Source organism: Bos indicus, chromosome 3 (genome assembly GCF_029378745.1).
Source record: "Bos indicus isolate NIAB-ARS_2022 breed Sahiwal x Tharparkar chromosome 3, NIAB-ARS_B.indTharparkar_mat_pri_1.0, whole genome shotgun sequence".
In the NCBI taxonomy this organism is placed as follows: domain Eukaryota; kingdom Metazoa; phylum Chordata; class Mammalia; order Artiodactyla; family Bovidae; genus Bos; species Bos indicus.
Window position 1 is genome coordinate 56,258,402 of NC_091762.1, and position 9,777 is coordinate 56,268,178.

At 37.2% G+C, this 9,777-nt stretch overlaps 1 long non-coding RNA gene across 1 annotated transcript; it reads left to right on the forward strand.

Annotated features, from left to right (window-relative positions):
* The first annotated feature begins 627 nt into the window (after nucleotides 1-627).
* On the forward strand, nucleotides 628-5,177 carry LOC139182202 (uncharacterized). Its single transcript, XR_011565814.1, has 2 exons — nucleotides 628-872; nucleotides 4,825-5,177. It is a non-coding gene; the product is annotated as an uncharacterized lncRNA (long non-coding RNA).
* The last annotated feature ends 4,600 nt before the right edge of the window (nucleotides 5,178-9,777 follow it).

Here is a 9,777-nt window from a genome sequence, read left to right on the forward strand (position 1 = left end):
GGACTATTGGACATGCTTTTCTATTTCTTCATATATCATGTAATTCTTTTGTTGAAACTTGGACATTTTAAGTAACCTAGCATGGTAGCTCTGAGAATAAATCTTTGCCTCCTCCCCCAGACTGTTCTTATCATTGTGGTTTATTTGTTTAGTGAATTTTCTGGGCAATTATGTAATACCTTACTCTTTGTTATGTGTAGCCATTAAAGTTTCCTCTCTGCTTAGTTATCTTTCTGGTCAGATAGTGATTGGACAGAGATTTTCTTGAATGGCCTGAACCAGTAAGCTTCTCACCTCTGTTGGACCCAGTGTGTGTGTTGGAGTAGGCGTTCAACGCTGGAGTAGTTTGTACCTTAGCCTTTAGTTCTTGCTTGCACAGATCCTTAAGATCAGCTATGGATAGAGAGTAGAACCTCATCAAGTCTTTCTGTGGCATGTGTCACTGTGCTATACATGCAGATGGCCTTCTAGGTCCCCAGAAAAATGTTAGGTATCTTCAAAAACCCTCATGGAGATCTCATTTCCCTTTTAATTTTTTGGCTGCTCAGTTACCCCAACTGGCATTGCTGTCCTAGGAGACAGAGGTTAAACTATTATCTCTGACTATTTTAGACAAATGCCCCATGGACTTTCCTCATCCACTGAGCTCTAAGTGAGTTTGAGTAAGAACAAGCTCTGGGAATGTTTTTTACCATGAAGCTCCAAGACAGATCAGATAATGACATTTCTTTGGGAATGGATTTTTAGGAGAGTTCCAAATCCATTTGGTCCATTCCCATGACTGCTGGACTGCTGTTTTTTAGTTACCGTGGTTCCAAAGTGAATGGTTCTTAAGGCTACTATAAACCTGGGAGAAAGAAGATGGGAATACAGTAAGTTAAAATGCCACAAAGCTCAATATTCTTACTGAGATTCAACCAGTTTTCTTGAATAAACACTCCTTGGGTTGTTGAAAGTCTTCGGTTAATTCCAGGAGTTCTTAAAAAAGATGATTTAACAATTGTTTATCAGTGTTCTGATCGCTTTTATGGAAGGGTGGATTTTCAGAGACCCTTACTTTGCCAATGTTGCTTTCCAATAAACAGAGTAATTTATTTAATTCATAAATACTCCCATGTACTAAAATACTAATTCTTTAGGTACATCTTAAAGTATTTGAAAATAGAAATTTAAAACAAATACAATAAAAAGTAACTATATATAAAAGTTCTAATATTCCCTGTTGTATCATAATAGATTGTCTTCCTGGAATATGAGTTTCCTAGATGAAACTTTCTGGGATAGACTTTTGTCAAATTTCACTTCTGGTATTATTGAGACCACAGAAAATTTGTCAGGGATTGTTGATTGATAATAAATGATGATATAGTAAGTGTAATTATCGGTGTATTTAAAAGGCTTTTAATTTAAGTTTTACAGCATATGGGTCAAAGCCAAGCTGCTGGGATTAATTCCAGCCAAGCCCATTTGCTTAAGCTGCTTTTGTGCTACAAAGGCAGACTGGAGTAGCTACAATAGAGACTACATTGCCCAAAGAGCCTAAAATGTCTACTCTCGGGCTCTTTGCATAAACAGTTTTCTGATCTTTACAGTAAAGCAAGACTCAGAGTTGCACTGGACTCTGATGGTTCTCAACCTTTGGGTTGTATCCAAACCATTACCATATTTGTGAACAAAATACAGGTTTCTGGGTTCTACCCCAGGAATCATAACATCAATGAGTTACTTGTTCTCTGATTTTTAGTTCAGCTTCGTGGATGAGGAGCCCTAGGAGACTGGAGGAAAGGAAAAAAGTGAGGTCAAAAAATTTATTCCCCTTATTTCTTTCCTCCAATCTCCTCTGACTTAGACGACTTTCTCCATCCATCCTTCTGTGTATCAGTGTCCCCTTAATCAGCTCCTCTTCTCACACTTTCAGGTGTACAAGGGGTGGTTGAGTTTTTTATTCTTTTGGGTATTTCACAATCCCTTATGGTTTTCCCTATACACACTCTTTTTAATAATTCCTTTGTTTACTTCTTCTAAATTATACTAATTTTAGGGTATCTTTTAAGCTGGAAATCACACTGAAACTCTAAGTCTTCCTACTCTTCTTTTTTAACATCAAAATTTCAACCTATCCTTTCTCTATACTGAACTCCTGTCTTAAAAAAAATATTATCTGTCCCTTTCAGTTTTGTGCTATATTGAATTTAAAAATTCTACCTTCTGTTTCTTTCATCAAGTTGCTAATAAAATTGTGAACAGTTATGGCTAAGAATAATACCTGTGGATGGTTACTAAAAAGCTTCCTGGTTGATCTGATCCATTTATAACAGTCTTTGTTGTTATTACACTAGTTACTAATCAACTTATTAAAAAGCCTTTGGTCTTCATGCCTGTATTTTAGCCATTGTTGCTGTCCATGACACTCTGATTTCCCTAAAGTCTCATATTCATAGGAAGTACAAAATTTCAGAGATTATACGTATATATTGGTTTATTCGCTAAGTCGTGTCCAACTCTTGTGACCCCATGGACTGTAGGCCGCCAGGTCCCTCTGAGCATGGAATTTTGCAGGCAAGAATGCTGGAGTGGTTTGCCATTTCCTGCTCCAGGGGATCTTCCCGACCCAGGGATGAAACCCAAGTGTCCTGCACTTCAGGCAGATTCTTTACTGATTGAGCTACTAGCCTCTCTCTAGTCTCTGAAACTCAGTTTCTGCTAGATGGCAGACTAAAATTCAGATATGCTTGAAAATGGCAATTTAAATATTTCAGTTTTTTTCAGACTTGACTTTCCTTTAATAGATCCTGTAGAAAGACTGCTTTATGACACTACTGATGTCCTTTTGACACTTGACCCTTTAAACTTGATCACCCCTGTTACCATTGAAGCTCATCAGCATTTTAGCAATAAACATTTCTTGAACTTCCTTTTTTGGCCAGATTGAATAAGTCTAAGCTAGAGAATTAAGATCAATGTGAAGTACCTGGTAAAATAGGTCCATTTGACATGACAGCATGCTACATATTATTTTTACTACATAATATATGTGTATCTTCTGTTCAGAAAGTTCTCTGTATCTTTATTGAGGGTGAGCATAAGCAAAGGCAGGTTTTTCAAAATTGCCCCATGTATAATTTGCTCATAATTGCTTTTATGGAATTGCTCATCAGAAATCTGTCATTAAATCTTCTCCAGAGAGCATAACACAGGTGATCAGAAATAAATTGCTTTTAGTGTTGTGTGTGTATAAAGATATTGGTTTTATTTGTATAATTATTTTCAGCTCCTTGGTATAGTATTTTCATGAGTCTAAGTCAACTTCAAGACTTTATCTCTTTATGAGAAGGAAATCAACATTAGGAAACAGAAAAAATATGCAGATAGATTCACATTTCAATTTTGATTCTTGGGAGAAGGATAGGAAACATGTGCAGACACACTTCACTCTTTGTATTTTCTTAAAGAATTGACGGGTATCAGCAAGCTAATGAAGAAAGAAGTCAATAGGGGACCAACTGAGTGGGGCAGAATCATTAGTACTAGCTAGTGATTTCTCTGTCTTTACTTGCTGGTGCCAAAATGTGATTATATCTAAAATGAAAACATAGTGAATTATGAAACATCTTTGTTCTTTCCTTAAATAATGAATACCACTAATAAATATTTAATAAGTACTTACTATAGATGGCCAAAAAGTATGAAAACGTAGGCAAAAATGCATAAAAAAGTAGTTATCTATATTACAATATATGATTTTGTTCAATGATCTGACCTGATACATTCAGTGCATTGCCCCTTATCATGATGGTCAGGATCATGTTCCCATAAACTTTGTAGAACTTACGTTATGTACGATTGAAGGGCATGTATCTGGGATCTCTCTTGTACCATTCTGCTGGTAACTTCAATTCCTTGAATCTTTGGCAAGTTGACCTCTTTGGACTGGTCACAGCCATGGCTATGCCAGTCTCATTCACCTTGTTGGAAATGGATGATAATTCACAAAAGTGTGTGTCCAACACACTGTCTGTATCTCTGAATTTTTGAACCAGCTTTCCAGTTGTGCTGTGGGAAATGGCAGTTCTTTCAAAATGATGTGCATTAAAGAGTTCTGCTATTCATTGTTATTATCAGCCATTTCATCTGCATAGCAGTATCAACTCGATCCATTCATTTTTTATCAATATTTAAAAAACATAAAATTACAGTATTTGTATTTCCAAATTTTAATGACACTCTGTCTATACAGAAGATCTTCTAAGAATTTTTCATTTAATCCTCATGACAAGTGTATGAGTTGACGTCTCTTTTTACTTCCATTTTGCAGAGGTATAAATGGAGGCAGAGGGAGATTAAGTCATTTGTACAGCATCATAGGGCTCATAAATGGAAAATCATGAGTCCTGGGTTTAGGGAAGGAGAATAAATTAAACAGAGTAAAATGAGTGAAGAAACACTAGGTTAACTAGTAGAACAGGAATATTTTGCTATATGTTTATATAATATGATTAACTATTAATATAACATACTCTGGCTTGCGTATTAGATGTCAATTTTAAGGGATGCTAGAATGATTTCCAGAGACTTGTTCTAATAAGCATTTTTCACCATGAAAGTGCTATGTGGCCTTTGACAATTTTTTAGCATTTCTGTGCCTTCAAAAAATGGAGATGATTGTTTTAACCATCTACCAGGTGAGTTGCTATTTGGGAATTTGAATATAAATTGTTTTTTGATTTCCTTGGAAGAAAGTCATACTATAAAAACAAATTTGGGCTATTATAATGACAAGTGTGTGAGTGTACATTAATTTCCCCCTTATGTTCTTATTGCCAGCAGATGGAGGCCGAAATTGAATTGCTGCTGACTGTTGTCCCTTGTTATGGCCTGTGGAGATATGACAATTGAGGAAGAACTTAGAGAAATGCCAAGTAGTAGAGCATGAAGGAGTGGGTGTGACCCACTGCCTTGGATATTTTATGGCTGATAGCATTTGGCAAGAAAAAATCTGCAGCCTCTATAGTACTCTTGCAAATAGATTTCAACATCAACCATGCCCCTACCCTCATCCCTATTTGATTTGCCCTGTAAGGTATATATTTGCCAAAATCTGCTCTTCTAATTTTCAGTTACTTCACTGGACCCCTTGTAAACACCTAAATATTGAAATAAATAACACTTGAAAAGTGCTTTGTTTAATTAAAAATTGGGGCACAGAAAATAGAGGCAAGGCACATGAAATTTCTTATTCATCCTACTTTTCATTCCTTTTGGATTTGTCCTATTTTCCAGCCTGTTTGACCAGAAATTTTTACCAAGAGAGTCTTTGAATGATCTTCCAGGGGTGCTTGCCCCATGGGAATTAGAAGTACAATATCTGTGCATGCTGCAACACCGGGTTTTTTTTTTTTTTTTTTTTCACCAGGAGAGAGTCTGCAGCTTTCATGAGATTCTGGAAGCAGCTTAAAACTTCAAAAAATTTATGAATCCCTGCTTTGGATCTTTGGTTTATGGGGCAGTGAAACTTTGTATGTTTGTTTTAATGATTGAGACACAGCATTTTATGCGAAAGAGAACAAGGGAGTGGTGGAGAAAAACAGCTTGGAGGGCATTATTACCTTTCCCGATCTTCATTTCTTGTCATGAATTATTAATCATGAGGTAACACTTCATCTGATGCTTTGAAAACTCTCCCTCTGGTAAGAACAGCCTAATTGAATTGGAGGAAGTGGAGCAGGAAGAACTAAACGTGGACGTTGATGGTTTCACCAAAAGCAATTATACACACTACAGCCTTCTCCACCTGTTTGAAAACCCAAGGCCCACTAATCCTCATGCCACAAGGGAACACATGGGAAAGTAGAGGAGAAATGAAAATTGTTGAGCTTCAAGCCTATCTTCCTTGAGAGCACTTGATTTTGGCTAAGGGGAGTATTCAGGGATAAGAGAGGATAAGGGGCATGGGCAGGGGTCTGATCAATGGGAGATGAGATTGTGAGCCAGTTTGATCTCTGGAATGCGTTTTGGCAATGTAACAGAAACTTTAACATAGCATATCACCTAGTAATTTCAATTTTAGGAATTTATCTCAGCAAATTGTATATCTAAAAGTTTGAAATAATTGGCATACATAATAGAATATGGAGTCACAGAAATCATGTTTAAGTATATTTTTGATATGAAACTGTATTTTTTATATTTTGTGTAAAAAGTAAAATAGGCAATAAAATAATACGTATTCTGCAAAGTATAGTATAATTCACACTGATGAGAAATGTAATGCTATGGGGTTAAGGAATATGTGTGTAAGGTACTTTTTTATATGATATAAGCATGGAAAGAATGATAGGATATATATTAAATGATAAAAATGGTCCCAGTGGGTGATCTGATTGCACTTAATTTATTTTTGCTTTACTTTCATTTTTTTTCAGTAGGCATGTCCCTTTTTTTGTCATTAAGTATATGGCAACTCACTACAGTATTCTTGCCTGGAGAATACCGTGGACAGGGGAGCCTGGTGGGCTGCTGTCCATGGGGTCGCACAGAGTCGGACATGACTGAAGCGACTTAGCATGCATGCATGGCATGCATTGGAGAAGGAAATGGCAATCCACTCCAGATTCTTGGGATTCTGGAGAATCCCAGGGATGGGGAGCCTGGTGGGGTCTATGGGGTTGCACAGAGTCAGACACGCCTGATGCAACTTAGCAGCAGCAGCATATTAATACAAGTTTAGACAATATCTTCTTTTGAAAATATAGACTCCAGGTTAAAAGTAGATTGTCCCATCAGCAAAAGACCAAGTCTTTCTAACTCTCAAAGGTTGAGTTCTACCTGAAATTGAAGCAGACAGAGGTGACTCGGAGGGTGCCTGTGCTCCCCTGAGACAAGGCGGAAAGGGCAGTCCAGGCTGTCTCCCTGGGTCTGCACCGCCTCCTTCTATCCACAGCCAGGTCAAACCGAGAGAGTTTCAGCCATGTTAAGTACCACACAGAAAAACTTTTAAAGACATTTGAACACAAAAGGAGAAAGCAAAATCAACTCAGACCCTAGCAGAATTTCCTACTTCGTACTGCTTCCGTGCTAACTCCCTTTAGCTCCCTGTGCTTACTCTGACTGGATCATTTCCCAAACTCTGCTAGACTCACCTTGCATGTCTTTCTTACAGAATGCAGACTCTCTCCTTCTTGATTTTCACTGTATCCTCAATGCCTAGCACAACACTCCATTCGTGCTGAGTGAATAAATGATTAAAGAAATGCATGAATGAAGAGCATCAAGGAACAACATCTTAGCTACCTTGGATTTCCCAGAAGCAAACACAATGAAATCCAAGACTAGAAAACAGATATTTTTCCGAAGATAACCAGAGTATAACAGGCATCCCTGAGGGGTAAGAAATGATGACTTAAAATAGCACACATGGGGATTTGGAAGGGTAACAAGGAAAGCACTGCCTCAGAAAACAAGCTGAAATGAAAAGGCAGAGCTGGGCTGTGGCAGTTACATTCTACCATTACACATGACATTACTGGAGGAACAAAGGTTGTTTAGTTTGCAGAGAAGTGGATTCTTGAATGGGTGAAAATTGAATCTGTGGTATGATTTGAAGTGGAGACAGCACACAGGACGATTTTAGTCCCATAAACAAGAACGGCTGTATGCAATGATTTCTATTCAACCCCCCTGGCTTCCTGGCCTAAGCTGATTATTATTAAGCATTTATGTGGCATTTCATATGTACAAGTGCTTTACAATCATTTATTATTTATTCCTCACAACGTGAGAAAGCCACAAATCAAGGGCAGGGATAAAGTTAATACAATTTTATTAAACAAGAGGGGTGTGCCTAGCAGCAGGCTCAGAGAGTGTGACCTCACAGGAGAGAAGAAATATGACAATTACTTCTTTTTTTTTTTCTTTTTGTGTTGCAATTTACACTTTTAATCCGTATTAAGTCAGATGACCCTACACACCTGGGAGAACTCCTGGGAGCCTGGCAACCTGGTGTGTCAGCTCCAGGGAGAGCCTGCCTCAGAATCTATCCCTTTTATCATACATTTCCTCCTCGAGTCCTGTTTCTCCCCTTTCTTCCTTCTGCTTTCTAGATTTAATTTCATATATCTCTTCTTTATCTTTCTTTCCTTTCTTTTACGCCCTATCTCTCTTCTCTTTCCTTCCTATTTCTTTCTGACTCATCTTTGTCTTTTTTCCTTCGTCTTCCTTCTCATCTCTTATCTCTCTCTCTGACTCTTTCTCTTTTCTGAATTTTTTTGTTTCTCTCTCTTTCTCTCCCTCCTCAGCCCAGATACACATAGATATACATGGACACCAAATACAGAGAAAGGAGCAGAATCTAATTGTATGAGGTGCAGAAGGTCATTTTCCTCTCAAGACAGCACTCCTTCACTGCCTTCTTCTGAGAACTGACACATGGAAAATTTTAACTCGATTTGCGCAGAGAGAATAATGCCAGTGTTAATCCAAGTTGCTTGGAAGGTCGTTTAAAAACCATTCTAGGTTGTTTTACTCCCACTGCTAGTGTTCTTCAGGCACTTCTCATAAATGCTAATGAATAATTCACCTTGGTAGTATAGACAAACACAGGCTGGTGTGTTATTTGGAAATCATTCAAATTGACTAATTAGCCATTTCCTTTCAATTTTATTTAACAAAGAAAAAGGATTTTGAGATTTACATTACAAAAATTCTTAATGATTCATTTTAATTTGGGTAAGGGGTTGATCACATTTAGTATAAAAGCCTGAATGGTTTCAAATTTTTAAATTACATATACATTTATTACATTTTAGGCAGAACTTTATTAGACAGTGAATGAAAACAGCTTAGCTAGAAGTTTCACTGGTCCAATATTGAGAGTAGATAAGAATCATTTGTTATTGACCGATGTATTGGAAACAAAGAACAGTAGATGCATACTGTTCTTAAAATCTCTTTAAATACTCTTATTCATTCAAGATAAGTGAATCCCTACTATGTGTAGGATACTGTTCTACATGCTAAGGATAGACTAGGAATCTGGAGGAAAAGGTCCTTGCTTTCATGAGATTTAGATTCAAACTAGGATATTTTACATTTAAAGAAAGATAATTAGATGGATGATAGATGGAAGGATAGATGGATGATAGATAGAGACATATGGATGTCACATAATGACACATGGTAAGCAGAAAATAGAAAGTGTCTGGGGGTGTTCTGGGGGTATGTTGAGTGCTATTTTAAGAAGGGTCAGGAAAAAGCTCTAAGGAAGGTGACAACAGATCAGAGACTAAATATTGAGAAGGAGCCAACTATGTTAAGATTTGAGCATTCCAAGCGGATAAGCAAGGTGTAAGAGCCCTAAGTTGCGAACAGGCTCGGTGTGTTGCAATCCCATGTTGGAAACTTAGTGATGAAAGAAAGAGCGGTAGGACAAAGGGGCAAAATCTGGCCAGGGACCAAATCACATTGATTCTTTCTTTGTTTATCAAACTCTCCCTAGTGCATGAAACAGCATTTCATCCCAGTAACTAAATCATCACAATTGTCAATTACTGGCTGGAACAGGATGAGTCTGTTCTGTTATGACCAATGCATTTCCCCTTTGCACACTTTTCTTTTCAAATTTGTAACCTTCCCAATTTGGGGCAATAGATGTGAGTTTCCAGTATACCAATAAAGAGAAACCTCAGAGAATGAAGAAATAACTTGGTTTTTCAATAAAGTAAAAAGCCAAGCATAATAATATATATACTAATTATTTGTGTGTGTATATATATATATATA